This window comes from Taudactylus pleione, unplaced genomic scaffold, assembly GCF_031769625.1.
Source record: "Taudactylus pleione unplaced genomic scaffold, aTauple2 ptg000176l, whole genome shotgun sequence".
Lineage (NCBI taxonomy): Eukaryota > Metazoa > Chordata > Amphibia > Anura > Myobatrachidae > Taudactylus > Taudactylus pleione.
In genome coordinates, this window is record NW_028284578.1 from 2,773,731 (window position 1) to 2,795,384 (window position 21,654).

Sequence of the window (21,654 nt, forward strand, 5' to 3'; positions counted from 1 at the left end):
ATTTCATCAAATGGCACTTCATGGACTTGTCACCTTGCAAAAAGAAATTAAATAGCCAGCTTTTCAACAGTGTTGTGTATCCTTGAAAACGGGTAATAAAGACCCGAAACGTTGGAGTTGAAAAGCTGGCTATTTGATTTCTTTTACCTGGTGACAAGTCCATGGAGTGCTGCTCGATGTTGGAATATATATATATATATATAAAAATATATCAATAAAAGAGGTCCGTACTAGTTGTGTAATGGATGGTGAGATGTAAATATGCACCACGTATACAAGCATTGTATAAGAGAATAAGGATATAAATCATATATACTGTATATCAAAGCTGTTTATTATATTCTCTGTTAAGGTTGGAGACAGAGGGTCACATTCAGACCCACTCGCAAGCGCCTGAGCGATCGCAAGCGGGTCGATGTTTGGCTGTGCGCACGCACGTGCGCAAGCCTCGGAGCAAGAGAGAAATTCTCTCATTCTGGGGCTCACAACAAAAGGGGCGGCTGTCTATGTTGATCGACAGCTCGCCCCATTTTGTAGGCGTGGCGGGGGGGTGGTTTCACAAACAGAGGCGTTCCCAAGCGAACGCTTGCCATTTGTGGGCGGCCCCACTGACATCGCCAGTGATGTCAGTGGGAGAGCTTCCGGCTCTGTTAGAGCCGAAAGCTCTCTGGGGCTTGCGGCAAACGAGACCCTACCACAAGGGTCTCGTCGCAAGCCCCGATGGTCGTCTTGACCATCGCAACCATCATCCTGGTCGCTCGTTAAGGCTGTGGGTGGTAACCCACAGCCTAGCGAGCGGCCAGGAGGCAGGATCATTTTTTAGATGCGGCCGCCCTCATTCAGAGCGAGCATTTTGCGAGCGGCTCTGAATGAGGTCCACAGTGCTCAGGCAGAATTTAGTATAGTATTATAGTCCTTTTAAAATCTATATTCTATATAGTACTGTTAGCTAGCAAGCTTATGTCCCGAAAGTGTCTATTTATGTGAAGGTACTATTTATGTGAAGGGCTGTGTCTGGTGAAGCGGCGCCCGGGTCCCCCAGGTGCACAATTTACCCAGATGATCTGTTGCGCCCTCTGTGTCCTGAACTCTGCTCCTCTCTGTACCAGCGTGTGCGCTTCACACACTGACTGGGATGCAGTATATTCACAGGTCTGTCGCAAGGCTTCCGGGTGCCATGCTCACGTGAGATTGCGTAACTGCCCGTGCCTCAGCTCCGAAGCCGGTCGCTCAACTCAAAACACTCGAGGAGGCTTCTGGATGGTGGTTGGGTGGTATTTGGCAGTGGTTAGTGTGTGTATAGTCTCTGGCTATGGTAGCTTCCAACACATATCGTCCGTCAGGCATTTTTCAGGGAATCGAGATGACCACAACAGTGCACCTGGGGGGAAGCCGACGGACGAAATCCCGACCGCCGTCTTCCCGACTGTCTAACCCCAGCAAGTGTCTAATGACAGGTGTCAAAATCCCAACACCTGTCATTAGACCTACGTCGGGAGTCCGACATCCAGTTTACCAATCGAAGGTAAGCCGGGAGGGGGAGGGTTAGGGGGCTCCCTGGGGGGGGTGGCTTAGGGTTAGGCACCCCCGCCCGGGAGGTTAGGCTAGGGGAAGGGGGGGTTAGGTTTAGGCACAGAGGAGAGGATTAGGGTTAGGCACTTGGGGGGAGGTTAGGGTTAGGCACCGCTAAGGGAGGGTTAGGGGGTAAAAACAGGTTGGTTAGTGCTTACCTTTAGCGGTCGGGATCTTCACCTTCGCCGACCTTCTGCTGTCGGGATTTGAATACTGATTCCCACCTGGGGGACACGCTCCACCAGACACAGCCCCACTGGACCTTCATATATCCTTATTGCCTTATATAATTTTTGTATACGTGGTGCATATTTACATCTCACCATCCATTACACAACTAGTGCTGACCTCTTCTATAGATTTAAGTCGAAACAGTAGGGACGGGGTAACCCTACAAGGTCGTGCAGCTGACAAACAAGAACCCTATTACCAAGTGCAGCGCAGGATTTCTCTCTGAGTTATATATATATATATATATATATACACACACACACACACACACACACACACACACATATACAGTCAGGTGCATAAATATTGGTACATTGAGAGAATTTTCATATTTTGGCCTCTATTCACCACCACAATGGCTTTGAAATGAAACAAAAAAGATGTGCTTTATCTGCTGACTTTCAGATTTAATTTGAGGGTAATTACATCCAAATCAGGTGAACTGTGTAGGAATTACAACGGTTTCTATATGTGCCTCCCACTTTTTAAGGGGCCAAAAGTAATGGGACAAACTAAACAATCCTAAATCAAACTTTCACTTTTTAATACTTTGTTGCAAATCTTTTGCAGGCAATTACAGCCTGAAGTCTGGAACGCATAGACATCACCAGACGCTGGGTTTCATCCCTGGTGATGCTCTGCCAGGCCTCTACTGCAAATGTCTTCAGTTCCTGCTTGTTCTTGGGGCATTTTCCCTTCAGTTTTGTCTTCATCACGTGAAATGCATGCTCAATCAGATTCAGGTCAGGGGATTGACTTGGCCAATGCATAACATTCCACTTTTTAGCCTTAAAAAACTCTTTAGTTGCTCTTGCAGTATGCTTCGGGTCATTGTCCATCTGCACTATGAAGCACCGTCCAATGAGTTCTGAAGCATTTGACTGAATATGAGCATATAATATTGCCCGAAACACTTCAGAATTCATTCGGCTGCTTTTGTCAGCAGTCACATCATCAATAAATACAAGGGAACCAGTTCTATTGGCAGCCATACATGCCCATGCCATGACACTACCACCACCATGCTTCACTGATGAGGTGGTATGTTTTGGTTCATGAGCAGTTCCTTTTCTTCTCCATACCCTTCTCTTCACATCACTCTGGTACAAGTTGATCTTTGTCTCATCTGTCCATAGGATGTTGTTCCAGAACTGTAATGGCTTTTTTAGATGTTTTCCTGTTTTTGAGGCTCACCAATGGTTTACATCTTGTGGTGAACACTCTATATTCACTCTTGTGAAGTCTTCTCTTGATTGTTGACTTTGACACATATACACCTACCTCCTGGAGAGTGTTCTTGATTTGGCCAACTGTTGTGAAGAGGGTTTTCTTCACCAGGGAAATAATTCTTCTGTCATCCACCACAGTTGTTTTCCGTAGTCTTCCGGGTCTTTTGGTGTTGCTGAGCTCTCCGGTGCGTTCTGTCTTTTTAAGAATGTTCCAAACAGTTGATTTGGCCACACTAATGTTTTCGCTATCTCTCTGATGGGTTTGTTTAGATTTTTCAGCCTAATGATGGCTTGCTTCACTGATAGTGACAGCTCTTTGGATCTCATATTGAGAGTCGACAGCAACTGATTCCAAATGCAAATGTCACACCTAGAATCAACTCCAGACCTTTTACCTGCTTAATTGATAATGAAATAACGAGGGAATAGCCCACACTTGTCCATGAAATAGCTTTTGAGTTGATAGTCCCATTACTTTTGGCCCCTTAAAAAGTGGGAGGCACATATAGAAACCGTTGTAATTCCTACACCGTTCACCTGATTTGGATGTAATTACCCTCAAATTAAATCTGAAAGACTGCAGTTAAAGCACATCTTGTTTGTTTAATTTCAAAGCCATTGTGGTGGTGAATAGAGGCCAAAATATGAAAATTCTGTCAATGTCCCAATATTTATGCACCTGACTGTATATATGTGTTTTCCTCCCATCTCCCTCTGTTTCCCCCCCTTTTTCTCCAGTCTCCCTCTGTTTGTCCCCCTTTCCTCCCGTCTACCTCTATTCATCACTTGTTCTTCCTATCTCACCCTATTTTTCACCCTTTCCTCCCATTTCCCTCTGTTCTTTCCCCTGTTTTTGCCTGTGACATTCTATGTGGGGTCCAGAGACACCTACTGTAATGTATGCATCAACAAAGGAGCAGCGCCAAGCGTGCACCTGTGTCCCATAAGTAAAGGGCCGGCTGGTTCATCTCTTAAAGGGTGGTGTAACCCCCAAAGTGCACTCCAACAAAAATAAAAAATCTTCTTTTCTGTGTTGTGAATTGTGTGCACTGTACGTGCATCCTCAAAGCAGCAGCGCCAAGCGTGAGTCTGTCTGTTAAAGGGTGGTGTAAGCAGCGCCAAGTGTGCGTCTGTCTGTTAAAGGGTGGTGTAACCCCCAAAGTGCACTCCAACAAAAATAAAACATTTTCTTCTTTGTTTGTGAATTGTGTGTACTATAAGTGCATCCTCAAAGCAGCAGCGCCAAGTGTGCGTCTGTCTGTTAAAGGGTGGTGTAACCCCCAAAGTGCACTCCACAAAAAATAAAAAATTCTTTTTTATCTGTTTTTGTGAATTGTGTGCACTGTAGCTGCACGTGCAAAGCGTGCACCTGTGTCCCATAAGTCTGTTAAAGGGTGGTGTAACCCCCAAAGTGCTGTCAAAAAGATAAAAAAATTAATTTTTTCTGTATTTGTGACTTGTGTGCGCTGTAGCTGCACGTGCATCAGCACAGTAGCAGCGCCAAGCGTGCGCCTGTGTCATAAGTCAAGGGCCGGTTTGGACATTTAGTCTGGACTGAAGGACGTGCCAACAATTTCTGACATGTCTACTGTCACTGCATATGATACTGTCACCATTGACAGAATGGTGGAGGATTACATTGGTGACAGCATCCAAGTAGGCATATCAGACAGTCCGTACCTGTACTGGCAGGAAAAAGAGGCAATTTGGAGGCCCCTGTACAAACTGGCTCTATTTTACCTGAGTTGCCCCCCCTCCAGTGTGTACTCCGAAAGAGTGTTTAGTGCAGCCGGGAACCTTGTCAGCGAAAGGCGTAGGAGGTTGCTTCCACAAAATGTGGAGAAGATGATGTTCATAAAAATGAATTATCAACTCTTCCAGGGAGACCAGCCTCCAGAACATACAGAGGGACCTGTGGTGGGGACGAATTAATACTCTGTGAGGATGAGGATGTACACAACACTGAAGAGGGTGAAGAATCGGTGGATGAGGACATCTTGCCTCCGTAGAGCCAGTTTATGCAGGGACAGATTAATTGCCAGCTTGTTTTGTGGGGGCCCAAACGAACCAATCATTTCAGCCACAGTCGTGTGGCAGACCCTGGTACTCAAATGATTGGTTTGTTAAAGTGTGCATGTCTTGGTTATACAACATAAGGGTGGGTGGGATGCAAGGACAATTCCATCTTGCACCTCTTTTTTATCTTTGCATTATGTACTGTTTGGGGCCAAGTTTTTCAAACTGCCATCCTGTCTGCCACTGCAGTGTCACTCCTAGATGGGCCATGTGTTTGTGCCGCCCACTTGTGTTGCTTAGCATAGTCATCCAGCTACCTCGGTGCAACGTTTTGGATTAAAAACAATATTGTGAGGTGTTCAGAATAGACTGGAAATGAGTGTAAATAAATGTTATTGAGGTTAATAATAGCATAGGAGCAGAAAAACCCACAAATTCTGTGATTTTAGCTGTTTTTATGATTTTTTAAGAAAAAATACAGATCCAAAACCCAGAATATATATATATATATATATATATTATGCACACCCCCCCCTGAAAATCATGTGCTTGCCCCTGGCTGTCCTGTCAGAATAGAACCAAGCCCCACCACCAGCTACAGAAAAAAGACAGAGGAGAGGATAGAAAGGAGGCAAGTAGATATATGTATATATATATTGGGACATTTACAGATTTTTCATATTTTGTCCTCTATTCACCACCACAATGGCTTTGAAATTAAACAAACAAGATGTGCTTTAACTGCAGACTTTCAGATTTAATTTGAGGGTAATTACATCCAAATCAGATGAACGGTGTAGGAATTACAACGGTTTCTATATGTGCCTCCCACTTTTTAAGGGGCCAAAAGTAATGGGACTATCAACTCAAAAGCTATTTCATGGACAAGTGTGGGCTATTCCCTCGTTATTTCATTATCAATTAAGCAGGTAAAAGGTCTGGAGTTGATTTTAGGTGTGACATTTACATTTGAAATCAGTTGCTGTCGACTCTCAATATGAGATCCAAAGAGCTGTCACTATCAGTGAAGCAAGCCATCATTAGGCTGAAAAATCAAAACAAACCCATCAGAGAGATAGCAAAAACATTAGCTATCCAAATTAGTGGCCAAATCAACTGTTTGGAACATTCTTAAAAAGAAAGAATGCACCGGAGAGCTCAGCAACACCAAAAGACCACGGAAAACAACTGTGGTGGATGACAGAAGATTTATTTCCCTGGTGAAGAAAACCCCCTTCACAACAGTTGGCCAAATCAAGAACACTCTCCAGGAGGTAGGTGTATATGTGTCAAAGTCAACAATCAAGAGAAGACTTCACAAGAGTGAATATAGAGTGTTCACCACAAGATGTAAACCATTGGTGAGCCTCAAAAACAGGAAGACCAGATTAGAGTTTGCCAAACAACATCTAAAAAAGCCATTACAGTTCTGGAACAACATCCTATGGACAGATGAGACAAAGATCAACTTGTACCAGAGTGATGGGAAGAGAAGAGTATGGAGAAGGAAAGGAACTGCTCATGATCCAAAACATACCACCTCATCAGTGAAGCATGGTGGTGGTAGTGTCATGGCGTGGGCATGTATGGCTGCCAATGGAACTGGTTCCCTTGTATTTATTGATGATGTGACTGCTGACAAAAGCAGCCGAATGAATTCTGAAGTGTTTCGGGCAATATTATATGCTCATATTCAGTCAAATGCTTCAGAACTCATTGGATGGCACTTCACAGTGCAGATGGACAATGACCCGAAGCATACTGCAAAAGCAACCAAAGAGTTTTTTAAGGCTAAAAAGTGGAATGTTATGCAATGGCCAAGTCAATCTCCTGACCTGAATCCAATTGAGCATGCATTTCACTTGATGAAGACAAAACTGAAGGGAAAATGCCCCAAGAACAAGCAGGAACTGAATAATTTTGCAGTAGAGGCCTGGCAGAGCATCACCAGGGATGAAACCCAGCGTCTGGTGATGTCTATGCGTTCCAGACTTCAGGCTGTAATTGCCTGCAAAAGATTTGCAACAAAGTATTAAAAAGTGAAAGTTAGATTTAGGATTGTTTAGTTTGTCCCATTACTTTTGGCCCCTTAAAAAGTGGGAGGCACATATAGCAACCGTTGTAATTCCTACACCGTTCACCTGATTTGGATGTAATTACCCTCAAATTAAATCTGACAGCCTGCAGTTAAAGCACATCTTGCTAGATAGAGAGAGAACAACGCGGCACTTAGCAGACTAAATCCTTTAATCTGACGTCTTCAGGGATACATATACAAAACGCTGGTGCCGCCTTGTACTTCTATATATACTTGGATGGGCCGTCATCCTAGGAGGGCACCGCAGCCAGTTATCTTCCTCATTGTAACGGGAGTGCCGGGCTTGTTCTTTTTGATAAATATATATATATATATATATATATGTATGTATGTGTGTGTGTGGTGAAACACACACACATACATATACAGTAAGTGAACTTGAAGTGTAATAGGGGATCATTAATTATAAATAAGAGAAGGGGTGAGGGCAACAACAAAAAATAATTAACTATACATATAAGTGAAGAGTTTCGTTAGGACAAAAAAATTAATCAAATATAAATTATACAAATAACAATACAATGGGAGGGGTCAGGATTGGAAGTAGGAGGAGTCATAAGTAGAGATGGGAGGAGTCAGAGTTCATTTTTAAGCCGACCCACCCTATCGTGTGGTAGAGGAAAATGCAAGAGAGGGGGGCAGGGGGGGTGCCTTAGCTTGCCAGGGGTGCTCAGACCCCTAGGTACGCCCCTCGTAGCTGCCATCAAATGATATTGAATCTGTGGCCATCCGATGTTAAGATACTGCTGAATTCAGCTGTTTAACATTGGGAATGGCCGTTGGGTGCTATTGCGTATGTGAAAGAAGTATGTAAATTGAAGAAAGAGCCATCACTGCATCTCATGCCACTTGAGCTGACAATTTCCTTACCAACATCTCTTTACATCTCTTCAGATCTGTGTCCACTGGGAAGAAAGACACGATGTATGACTTAAACCTAGATCTTCTACATGCACCTGCTGAATGGCAAAAATGTCACAGTGACCATCTCCTGCACGGCCCTGTCATTTTAAAAAAAAAATTTGCACCACCAAGTTGATTGTGCGAGCAAAATATGGGACATGTTGGAATTCACCCTGCTATAATGCTCTCGCAATATTGGTGGCATTGTCAGAAATCACAAATCCCGAGGAGAGTCCAAGCATGGTAAGCCATTTTGCAATGACTTCCCTGAGTTTTTCTAAGAGGTTGTCAGCAGTATGCCTCTTAGTGAAACCGGTGGTACACAGAGTACCCTGCCTTTAAATGAGCTGCTGTTTCTTAAATGCTGCTGCTGCTGTTGGTGTCACTGAAGGCAATACACCCACCCAGTGGGCTGTTACAATTATGTAATCTTGAATTCGTCCTGTTCCACTTGTCCACATGTCTGTGGATAAGTGGACAATGGGTACAACGGCATTTTGGAGGACACTAATGAAGTTTTTTTTTAACGTCCCTGTACAGGCTGTGTATTGCTTTTCTAGTGAAGTGAAACCTAGATGGGATTTGGTAGTGGGGACACAGGATCTTTTTTTTGAAATGTCTACAGGGAGAAGGGCTTACATCATCTTAAGAGGCAGAACTACATGTCATACATAAAGGCCTTAGCTTTTTCTTTGCCACTTCGTGTGATGAAATGAATATTGCCAATTTTATGTCTTTCTGCAGATAACTTTCCCTTTGATATTTTTATCTTTACCAATATACTTACCAGCCCCAGTCGGAAATTAGGTCCGTCGGGGTTCCGCTGTCGGCATTAAATACCGATTCCCTTACTGTGCCACAATATTTTTTATGAATTAGAAGAAAAGAATAACACACTTCACTACCACTTACAGTGTCATAATATTTTTTGTGAATAAGAATAACACACTGCGCTATGACTTATAGTGTCACAATACGTGGATGATAAACTGCAGTCTGGCTGGCAGTGTCACCAAATAATAATAGCGTAGCTAGCACACACAAAAAAAAAAATGAAAAAAAAAATGGAAAAAAAAATTATGTGGCAGCTGTCCCTTTATGACCAACACAGTTGTTCGGTAACCAGGACTCCATTGTTGTGTGGGTCTGCTGAAACCACCCCCAGTCTCCCCACCACCCGGTGGGCCGAGTGACCGGCCGTGACTGCAGACGGCTAGGGACCACGTGACCAGGTGAGATTGTGGGACCCGGTTGACATGCCGCAGTTGGTGATTATGGTAGACACTACAGTGAGTGTGTAACTAGGCACGCACTCCAACAAAGGCACCAGCACCCAAGGATCAGGACAACGGAGGACTGTGAGAGGAGCTATACCATTAGGAAAGGGTAAGTTGTCGAACCGGAGGGCATGGGAGCCGCCCCTCCAGAGCGCAACTCCCGCAGGACAGCCCTTCTTGACATACCCTGCACACTTGGAGGAACTGATTTTGTTTAGAAAAATCTTGATTTGAATTCAAGCATTCATTTATACTTGTATTTTTCATCCTTATTTTTCAATTTCAATTTTTTTTATATTTGTATAGAGAGGAGCACTGTGTCTCCATCACTCTCTATACACTTCTCAATAAATACCACTTCTTTTCATCTGCGTATATTTACCTATTAGGATTTTAGATCTAGCCTTTTAGTTAGACCACCCAGTTCTTGTTAACCCACATTGAGAACGACAAGTTTTAGTAAAGCGCAGGCACAAACCTCCCATTTTCTTAATTAAGAAAGATTTGGATTATCTCCTTAGTGCCCGTTGCTAGTGTTTTCTACACAAGAGTAAGCGCAGGCTCACTATCATCTATACCAGTATGTTAGGTATACATACATATTGCTAGTACTTTTATCCATGTATGTGAACCCCCTCACAGAGGGGAGGTTGGTATATCCCAGCCAGCTGGGAATGTGATGACCTACTGGGGTTCATGGCAGGGACTCTTCCATCTCTGACAGGAATGGGGAGTCCTGCCTGTGCTGTGTGCAGAGGACAGTTGTTAGTTACAGCAACGTGTGCAGTCAGCGGGAAATTTACCGGCATGTGACTGCAGGGTATAAATAGGAGACCAGCACGGGCAGTTAGGAAGAGTCTCCTGAGAGCTGCGCCAGTGCTAACCTACTGAGGCAACCATATCTTGTCAGGGAGAACAAGTTCCAATATGTGTGCCCTGCAGGGAAGCCAACATCCATCTGCAGGAGACCAGGACTAGAGATGGACATCGGAAAACGATGGTTAGCAACCATCAATGTTTCCAATTCGTTGAAAGTACTTATTCCATCAAATACCAGGAATTTGATGGTTGCCAGCCATCGGATGCGACTTTCCGATGCCCATCCGATGGCTGGCTGCAGGGTTAAAGCACACACCGCATGCAATCTATTCAGTGTTAGGGGGAGGCTGAGGGCAGCCCAGCACCTCGGAGAGTGCGAGACTCCACCCCCATCCACAGTGGATTCTGCCCCTCTACCACCAGTCATTTAAATAGTTTTTACCAGTGAATACTTTTGATGCGATGGTTAGTTACCATCACATTGAAAGTTTTAATGGTGGAAGCCCAGCCATCATTTGATGGTGATAAAGTTAGGTTTTCATCTAGGTGGACCCGGAGTGGGTTTGGGAGCTGATATTGCTGATGAGGTCACCACTCTCCTAGATTATAGATATAGATTTATTTGGGGCAGCTAACGCTCACCTATGGATTTAACCATAGGTGGGCGCTAGCTGCCCCAAATAAATCTATATCATTTGATGGTAGACTTCCAGTATTGTACTGCAGGAGAGCTGGCAGTGAGCTCCGCTGGAGGAGAGCTCTGGTGCCGCCCCTGCCCTGTTGAGTGACAGCTGAGACACTGCACTGAGGAGGGAGAGAGATCTGAACTTCTGGTGGTGCTGTTCGCAGATGCCTGCCGACAAGGAACAGGTTTGACCGCATACAGTTTACATCAGCACACACCATTCAGCTATTGTAGTAGGCACATTCTTCAGTAGCCCAGGAGCAGCTGATTTCTTTCCATCCCTGTGGGACAGATGTAGTGCACAGACCTTTGCCCTAAAATACAAAGTGACCAGACCTAGAAGTACATTTACTAAAATTAGAGTTTTTAGAAGTGGAGATTCTAGCTATTATCTTCTAGAAGCTGCTAGTTAAATGTTGAGTAGAATCTGATTGGTTGCTATGGGCAACATCTCCATTTCTAAAAACTCTCACTTTAGTAAATACACCCCTTAGTCTATGGAAGCTGACATTCCCTTATCAAATAATGGACAGTTTAATTGAGAAGTGCTGTGGTTATCACCCAATTCTTCATAAACAACAAACCTAGGCTTGCACCATTCAAGTGTCATTTACAGCAACACATAGAGCCGCAGGATCATTATTACTGCCTTATTCCTTCAGCTATACACCAGGAGAGCATAAACTATCCATATGTGCACCAACGCAAGGGTATCTGGCCAGGGAATGGCATACCGCCGAACCTAAGCCCGGTGGATGAAATACCGACACCGGAAGCCCAGCAGATGAAGATCCCGAAGGCGCCTGGTAAGTATCCTAGCCCTTCCCTCTTCCCCCCTAACCCTCCATTAGGGATGCTTAACCCTAACCCCCCCACCCCCTAGTGCCTCATCCTAACCTCCCCCCAGGGGTGCCTAAACCTAACCCCTCCTCCCCGCTCCCTAACCCTCCTGGGGGGGTACCTAACCTTAACCTCCCCACGGGGGTGTCTAACCCTAACCCCCCCCTTTCCCTAGCCAACCTCTAACCCTCCTGGGGAGGTGCCTAACCCTAAGTCCCTCCGGGAGTGTAAAGCATCTTTGGGAAATAATTATTATAGTAATACGTGTTATTAGGTACTAGTATAAGTGATAGGGACACGTCAGGGCATTTCTTAGTGAGAAGCTATTTTATTATAGTTTCGTACATTTCTTAGGAAATTACAACTTGTACAAATGAAGCATTATTTGGTCCTTGAAGTGTTTGCATATACATTGAGCTAACCCTTAGGTATCCACAGTGTTTGTTTCCTGTCCCCTTGGACGCAAGGAGTGTAAAGCAATTCCAGTATAATAAAATATACATTTTGTTGTAAGTGTAATCTACTAGTGTACATATTAATGGTAACATTGTATATTGTTATAGCATTGTCAAACCTTTATTAGCTTTCTGCAATAAATTGTAACTCTAATTGTAACCTGAAGTGGTGACTTCCTGTGTCAGTGTAACCCTCCTTGTCTCCCTGACCTACCGAGGGAAGCACGAATCAAGGAAGCGGATTCCACCCACTTTGGTAAGAGTGAAAAAAAACTTCTACATTGCTTTACTACACCAATCGGGGTACTACATACAGGTGACTAAAACGTTTGCCATGTGATGTTCCAAGAAAGAACCATCCGAGGCAGCCATCTGGGGTGCACTAGGAAGAAGACCACCGACAGGAGTGTCCTCTTAGGCTGTGTCAAACATTCAAGTGCCCACATTTCCAGTATTGTTCGCTTTAGCTTTTATATAACAATCGTACTTTATAATTGCTGAACTAGCTCATAGTATAAGATCATGCATTTACAGTTCCTGTTTGCTTTCTGGATCTGCCCCAGGCATCTGTGTTACATATGAATACAATTAATGTCTGTGCATGTTTGGCCTCACCTGTTTCTTTCCAGTGTTAAGACAATCCAGGTGTTTATCTGCTTCAGCTCTGGCTATTACATTTCTAGCACTCTGGATATTACATGACATCTTGCCGACCAGTATCTGACTTCCAAGCCAGATACATATAGCACATCTATTACTGGTGCTGCCAGATTGTTCCCGTTTGTGTTGGAGAACATGAGTGTGGATCCTATCCTACAGCTGAGATACTTTCATCTGCAAGACAGATTAGCTATTGTGACATCAGCTTGCCCACAGGGTATGCAGTTTGCACCTACTTGCTGATATCCTGGCTGCCCCTTCCAGGAGGGAGCAGCCAGGTCAGCTTAACAGGGGGGTGGGGGAAGCATAGAGAGAGTGGCCAGGGACATTACACGTTGTTTGGGGTGGGGCTAGGGGTGGAGCCACACACTCGCCCACAATTTTGGCCCCGCCCCTGCTACACAATGCCGATATTTCTGACATTGTGGAGGAGGGGGTGGAGTTATGATGACGCGATTCAGCGAGTGTTGTTTCACGATTCACGCTGCGGGTGTTTGGGACCGCATTGCAGGGGGGACTGGAGGGGCCGGGAGCAACACCTGATTTTCAGGAGGCTCCCAACCAAATCGGGATAGTAGGCATGTATGAGTTTGCACCATGCACACCCAATTGGCAGCCCCAACCCAAATCTGCCCTGACTGTACTAGCATTGGCAGATACCGATCCTGGCTGTGTACCTGGGCCCCCAGGAAGTGAAGATCAGGTGGTGTTGGAAAGCAGGGCCGAAACTAGGATTTTTGTCACCAGGGGCAAGACAGTAATTTGGCGCCCCCCATGTAATTCCCCCTGCAGTAGTGCCCATATTGTAATGCCCATATGTTAATACCCCCATAGTAATGCCCCTGTAGTGCCCACCATACAGTAATGCCCCTGTAGTGCCCATGCTCCCATATTAATGCCCCTGTAGTGCCCATGCTTTCATAGTAATGCCCCTGTAGTGCCCATGCTCTCATAGTAATGCCCCTGTATTGCCCATGCCCCCATAGTAATATCCCTGTAGTGCCCTTACAGTAATGCCCCTGTAGTGCTCATGCCCCCACAGTAATGCCCCCACAGTAATGCCCCTGTAGTGCCCATGCCCCAATAGTAATGCCCCTGTAGTGCTCATGCCCCATTAGTAATGCCCCTTATTGCCTATGCCCCCATAGTAATGCCCCTGTGGTAATGCCCCTGCCCCCATAATAATGCCCCTGTAGTGCAGCTTATTAAAAAAAAAAATACTTACCTTGAATTGAACCCCGCTCCTGCATCCAACGTCGCGTCCGGTCCGCCGGCTGCTCCTTGGAACTATGGGGGAGATGTCATGACGTCTCCCCCATAGTGCCCGTGGGGAGAGCCGGAAGCTGGAGTTCGGGAGAGAACTCCAGCCTCCGGCTCCGGCTACACCGCGTCGCTGCAGAGAAGGAGCCGGGCGCCCGCTGGTAAGAAATATTACCAGCGGACGTCCGGCTTGGAGCCTCTCTGCAGCGCCGGGCTGGAGGTCACTGGCACCAGGTACAGCGGCTCACCCGGTGCACGTGCACCTCCAGCCCCCCCCTAGTTGCGGCCCTGTGGAAAGCATGGCATATTGTAGGCCAATGTCACGTTCACCCCCCAAAGAAGAACCTACACACGCCTATGCTTTGTGATACAGGTCAAGTTGTGTGAAGAACATTCTATAACTTGTGATGTGAGCTGCTGCTCCTACATCTATGCATGCCAGTGGCAAACGCAGGATTTTGAAAGGGTGGTTTCCAATACTTGGTTACAAAACCAATGGCAAAAAAACACATACAGGCAGCACTCCTCCTCCTCCTCCTCCTCCTCCTCCTCCTCCTCCTCCTCAACAATAATCCAAGCTTGTTAATCCATTACTGTGCAACTTTTCAGATGCCTTGACAAAATATGTAATAAATACATTTGAAACACGGCACAGAAATGGAAGCTTGGATTATTAAGTACCCGAGGAGTGCTGCCTGTATCTGACATGTTCAAAGTGCAAATTTTGAAGTGGGGTATAAATATATCAGTGGGGCTTGCTTAGACAGGCGCAAACATTGAACCACCCTGATGTTTCCATACCCCCACTTCAAAATAAGGACAGTGACCTGGGCCTAATGCCTAGGGTCACTTACCAAGAGCACAGGCTTTTTGCAAGCACCAAAGGCCTGAGGACTGACTGGGCCCACGGGCCTAGTGTCCAACAACCCCGGTGGTCTAGGGAGGATTAAATAAGTGAAAGTGGGCGAAGCCGCTTACCATGGTGCTGGGAGAGGCTGCAGTGGGGAGATTTGTTTGGGTCTTTTCCTTTCCACCACTGCAACACTCTCCGGTCCTCAGTTTCTTGATCCTCAGCTTCTTGCCAGCAGCGCCTTCTCTTCTGTGGCCAGCTCTGCCTACTTCTTTTCTTATGGAAGTCTTCTTTCCTCCCTCTCTGCTCCTCTTGCAGCAGCACACCTTTCCTCACTGCAGCACACACCTCTCCTCACACCTCCCCTCCCCACAGCACTCACCTCTCCTCACACCCCCCACAGCACTCACCTCTCCTCACACCTCCCCTCCCCACAGCACTCACTTCTCCTCACACCCCCCACAGCATTCACCTCTCCTCACACCTCCCCTTCCCACAGCACTCACCTCTCCTCACACCTCCCCTTCCCACAGCACCACCTCTCCTCACACCTCCCCTTCCCACAGCACCACCTCTCCTCACACCTCCCCTTTCCACAGCACTCACTTCTCTTCACACCTCCCCCCAGCACTCACCTCTCCTCACACCTCCCCTTCCCACAGCACTCACTTCTCCTCACACCTCCCCTTTCCACAGCACTCACTTCTCTTCACACCTCCCCATAGCACTCACCTCTCCTCACACCTCCCCTTCCCACAGCACTCACCTCTCCTCACACCTCTCCTTTCCACAGCACTCACCTCTCCTCAAACTTCCCCTCCCCACAGCACTCACCTCTCCTCACACCTCCCCTCCCCACAGCACTCACCTCTCCTCACACCTCCCCTTCCCACAGCACTCACTTCTCCTCACACCTCCCCTTCCCACAGCACTCACCTCTCCTCACACCTCCCCTTTCCGCAGCACTCACCTCTCCTCACACCTCCCCTTTCCGCAGCACTCACCTCTCCTCACACCTACCTTCCCCTCATAGCAGCATACCTCCTCACATGACCACTCACCTCTCCTCACACCACTAACCTAATTGCAACACTAACTTCTCCACTCACCTCACGCTACCCCTCCCCTTAGCGCTTCGTTTCCCTTATCTATACACACAGTCCCTCATCATCTGTAAACACAGACTCTCATTATATGTACACACACAGCCCCTCACCATCTGCATACAGAGTACACACAGCCCCTCACCATATGCATACACAGTACACACAGCCCCTCACCATATGCATACACAGTACACACAGCCCCTCACCATATGTACACGCAGTACACACAGCCCCTCACCATATGTACACACAGCCACACACAGCCCCTCACCATCTGCATACACAGTACACACAGCCCCTCACCATAAGTACACACATACACACACACAGCCCCTCACCATCTGCATACACAGTACACACAGCCCTTCACCATATGTACACATAGCCCCTCACCATTTGCATACACAGTACATACAGCCCCTCACCATCTGATTTTCATACACAGCACCTTACATCTGATCTGCATACACAGTACCTGCAGGCGCAGCCCCTCACCATCTTATCTGCAAAGAAACATCCCCTTCACTGGCATCTCTGCAGACAGCCCCTTCACGTAGCCCCGCTCCTCAGCACTCGCTTCACCGCAGCTGTGTTTGCTGCAGAGTGCACCCTTCCCTTCAGGATCCCCGGTGGTACTTTAGAATACTGTGCGCAGACCGACAGCCAATTAGGAGCGGGAACGTGGCGGCTCTTGATTGGCTGCTGGCTGCGTGGACCGAAAACCAATTAGGAGCGGCCAGGTGCTGCTCCTGATTGGCTGCCGATGCGCGAGCCGTGATTGGCTAGCGTGACCGGCACCAGTGGCCAATGAATTCTACACCCAATGGCGCCGGGTGCCTTCTTATGCTGCGCGGCAATGGATCGGCGGGCAGGGGGGGTTTCTAGGTACTCGGAAACCCCCCTGCGTGCGCGTATGCATGCTGTAACTAAGGGACAGATGTCCTTCTGTGTCTTTAAATGTTCCCCTCCACTAATGTGTGCAGGCGTCAGTGTGCTTGGACCCAAGAACATTTTCTCTGTCTCTCTGCTTTACACACTGAGCTAACTTTCTACAAATATCCTTGTTTCTTGCATATAAAATATGCTCTGGTTTACTTATTGTGTGACTTTATGGGGGGAATCCAATTAGCTGCAGGATTTACCCCGTAGCTAATTACTCGTGCCGTCTGATTCAATTAGCCGGATTTGCATTGGACTTTTCCTCGCAGCTTCAGGAGCTGCGAGGAAAATTCTGCAAGTAAAGGCACCCTCTGGGGTTTAACATTCGGGGAAAAACCCCATTCTGCACTTTATGCCCAATCAATGAGTTAGACACACACACACACACACACACACACACACACACACACACACGAGCTAACCAGCCGAAGGCTGTGTGTGTGATAGCGCTGGATGGCGCCCCCCCCATTGGCTGGCGCCCCTGGCAAAGTGCCATCCCAGCCAATGTGTAGATACGCCCCTGCAATGCACTTGTAGATCTGCACACATCAGTAATGATGGGCACGCAGATGCGGCTTATGCAAACCAACAGTTTAATCACATATATGCCTGCTAGGATGCATACGTTTTGCACCAGCTACAGTGCTGGTGCAAATAAATGCTGATGATCATCACTTAATGTAAATTCAGCACACATGCTGATGATGATGCGGAGGCGTAAGCATCTCAGGCTCTGCCGATCTGCAGAAATGTTATTTTTACATGCCTTTTTTTTTATAATTTTGCATCCATTTTGCTAGCAACTCTGCCCAGAAATATGGCTACCACTTTCATTTGCCAAATCTCATTTGGAATAGTCTGTTTAAATTGGATCTGTAATGCATTCTAGATGGCTGGTCACATTCAATTACTAAGCTTATGGACACATGTACCTCTCTGTCTTTCTTATCCTAGTCTGGGTTATTAACCTCTGATCTGTCTGTAGTAATAACCTCCCACAAGTCATAACTTTATAGCATTTCTGTCTTAAATTTCCATAGCTGATAATTGTCATTGTGTGCTTTAGGCATTGCTAGTTTATGAGCTAAAATATAAGACGATGGTCAGGGCCGGCCCTAGCCCAAATTTTTTGGTAAGCGAGTATATTTTTTGGCGCCCCCCTATGCAGTGCCCCTGGTAGTGGTCCCCCCTATGCAGTGTCCCTTATATAGTGCCCCCAGTAGTACCCCCCCATGCAGTGCCCCAATAGTGGTACCCCTTATGCAGTGCCCTTTAAACAGTGGCCCCAGTTGTAGTTCCCCCCCTATGCAGTACCCCCAGCATTGCCCTTTATATAGTGCCCCCAGTAGTGGCCCCCCTTGTAGTGGCCCTAGTAGTAGTCCCCCCTCTTGTAGTAGTCCCTCCTTGTAGTAGTCCCCCCATTGTTGTGCCCCCAGTGGAGGTTCCCACCCTATGCAGTGCCCCCAGGGTGACAGCATTAGGTGACAGCATTAGGTGACAGGGAGAGGGTGATAGCATTAGGTGACAGGGAAAGGGTGATAGCATTAGGTGACAGGGAGAGGGTGACGACAGGGAGAGGGTGATAGCATTAGGTGACAGGGAGAGGGTGACAACAGGGAGAGGGTGACAGCATTAGGTGACAGGGAGAGGGTGACAGCATTAGGTGACAGGGAGAGGGTGACGACAGGGAGAGGGTGACAGCATTAAGTGACAGGGAGAGGGTGATAGCATTAGGTGACAGGGAGAGGGTGACAGCATTAGGTGACAGGGAGAGGGTGACAGCATTAGGTGACAGCATTAGGTGACAGGGAGAGGGTGACAGCATTAGGTGACAGCATTAGGTGACAGGGAGAGGGTGACGACAGGGAGAGGGTGATAGCATTAGGTGACAGGGAGAGGGTGACAGCATTAGGTGACAGGGAGAGGGTGACAGCATTAGGTGACAGGGAGAGGGTGACAGCATTAGGTGACAGCATTAGGTGACAGGGAGAGGGTGACAGCATTAGGTGACAGGGAGAGGGTGACGACAGGGAGAGGGTGATAGCATTAGGTGACAGGGAGAGGGTGACAGCATTAGGTGACAGGGAGCGGGTGATAGCATTAGGTGACGGAGAGGGTGACAGCATTAGGTGACAGCATTAGGTGACAGGGAGAGGGTGACAGCATTAGGTGACAGGGAGAGGGTGACGACAGGGAGAGGGTGATAGCATTAGGTGACAGGGAGAGGGTGACAGCATTAGGTGACAGGGAGAGGGTGACGACAGGGAGAGGGTGATAGCATTAGGTGACGGAGAGGGTGATAGCATTAGGTGACAGGGAGAGGGTGACAGCATTAGGTGACAGCATTAGGTGACAGCATTAGGTGACAGGGAGAGGGTGACGACAGGGAGAGGGTGACGACAGGGAGAGGGTGACAGCATTAGATGACAGCATTAGGTGACAGGGAGAGGGTGACGACAGGGAGAGGGTGATAGCATTAGGTGACAGGGAGAGGGTGACAGCATTAGGTGACAGGGAGAGGGTGATAGCATTAGGTGACAGGGAGAGGGTGACAGCATTAGGTGACAGCATTAGGTGACAGGGAGAGGGTGACGACAGGGAGAGGGTGACAGCATTAGGTGACAGGGAGAGGGTGATAGCATTAGGTGACAGGGAGAGGGTGACAGCATTAGGTGACAGGGAGAGGGTGACAGCATTAGGTGACAGCATTAGGTGACAGGGAGAGGGTGACGACAGGGAGAGGGTGATAGCATTAGGTGACAGGGAGAGGGTGATAGCATTAGGTGACAGGGAGAGGGTGACAGCATTAGGTGACAGGGAGTGGGTGACGACAGGGAGAGGGTGATAGCATTAGGTGACAGGGAGAGGGTGATAGCATTAGGTGACAGGGAGAGGGTGACAGCATTAGGTGACAGGGAGTGGGTGACGACAGGGAGAGGGTGATAGCATTAGGTGACGGAGAGGGTGATAGCATTAGGTGACAGGGAGAGGGTGACAGCATTAGGTGACAGGGAGAGGGTGACAGCATTAGGTGACAGCATTAGGTGACAGGGAGAGGGTGACAGCATTAGGCGACAGGGAGAGGGTGACGACAGGGAGAAGGTGACAGGGAGAGGGTGACAGCATTAGGTGACAGCATTAGGTGACAGGGAGAGGGTGACGACAGGGAGAGGGTGATAGCATTAGGTGACAGGGAGAGGGTGACAGCATTAGGTGACAGGGAAAGGGTGATAGCATTAGGTGACAGGGAGAGGGTGACAGCATTAGGTGACAGGGAGAGGGTGACAGCATTAGGTGACAGGGAGAGGGTGACAGCATTAGGTGACAGCATTAGGTGACAGGGAGAGGGTGACAGCATTAGGTGACAGGGAGAGGGTGACGACAGGGAGAGGGTGATAGCATTAGGTGACAGGGAGAGGGTGACAGCATTAGGTGACAGGGAGCGGGTGATAGCATTAGGTGACGGAGAGGGTGATAGCATTAGGTGACAGGGAGAGGGTGACAGCATTAGGTGACAGGGAGAGGGTGACAGCATTAGGTGACAGCATTAGGTGACAGGGAGAGGGTGACAAGGAGAGGGTGACAGCATTAGGTGACAGGGAGAGGGTGACAGCATTAGGTGACAGCCATTGCATGACAAATAGAAAGTAATTAAATTAAATTTACTTACCTGGTGCCAGAACTGCAGCACGTGGATAGCTCTTCCCCTTCCTAACCCTGGAGTACTCACTAAACGCCGGGACGGAGATCGTGACGTCAGATGCGTCCAAGCAGTAGCAAGATAGAAGAGGAAGCTGGGGATGGAGGGGAGGAGCTAAGGAGAGGGGAGAGCGAGGCCCCTCCTCCCCCTCCAGCCGGACAAAAACTCCTGTAAACTGAGTCACTCTGGAGGGGAGGAGCTGATGGGAGGAGAAGAGAGTGGCCACTCCTCTCCCTCCGGCCATCCCTGGCCTGTCATTAATGAACGTGTGGGCCAGTGTGAATTACAATGAGTCACACTGACTCCTCTTATGCCACTGCGCAGCCAGCCACAGCCGTTCAGGCAGCGGCTGTGGCTAGCTGCGCAGCGGCATAAAAGGAGTCAGTGTGACTCATTGTAATTAATTTCCGGCATCTTTGGACTGGGGGACAGTCTCGGGACTCTGCCGCCCTTATAACTTAGCGCCGTATGCGACTGCGTACCTGGCGTAACGGGCCGGCCGGCCCTGACGATGGTATAACTAAAAGCTCCATCTCTACTCTAATTAACAAATCTGCCTTAAATCTTTATTTTAGATCAGTGGTTCTCAAACTCTGTCCTCAGGACCCCACACAGTTCATGTTTTCCAGGTCACCTAGCAGCTGCACAGGTGTAGTCATTACTCCCTGATACATTTTAAAATATTCACACGTGGAGCTAATTATTTCACTTGCGATTCTGTGAGGAGAACTGGAAAACATGCACTGTTTGGGGTCCTGCGGACCGAGTTTGAGAATCTGTGCTTTAGATGGTACCAAGTGTTCCATGCTATCAACCCTAACTTCTGGAGAAATTGTGACCCAAATGTTCCTCAGATTGGTACAATGCCTAATGTCATCTAAATAAAATTTGACTTTTCAGAGCTTGCTAATTTGGCAATTTCTATGTCCCTATAGCAGATTTTGCAAACAAAAACACAGCATATATTTCTGATGTCTGCTGTGGTGCTTTCTTAATACATTCATATGATAATTA

The 21,654-nt window shown here is 47.4% G+C and overlaps 1 long non-coding RNA gene across 2 annotated transcripts in view; it reads right to left on the minus strand.

Annotated features, from left to right (window-relative positions):
* Positions 1–20,717, minus strand: part of LOC148520515 (uncharacterized) — a 103,851-nt gene extending 83,134 nt beyond the window's left edge. For both annotated transcript variants that reach the window (XR_015878863.1, XR_015878862.1), the window contains exon 1: positions 20,611–20,717. This is a non-coding gene — a long non-coding RNA (uncharacterized LOC148520515). The remainder of the gene's footprint in view (positions 1–20,610) is intronic.
* Positions 20,718–21,654: the final 937 nt, after the last annotated feature.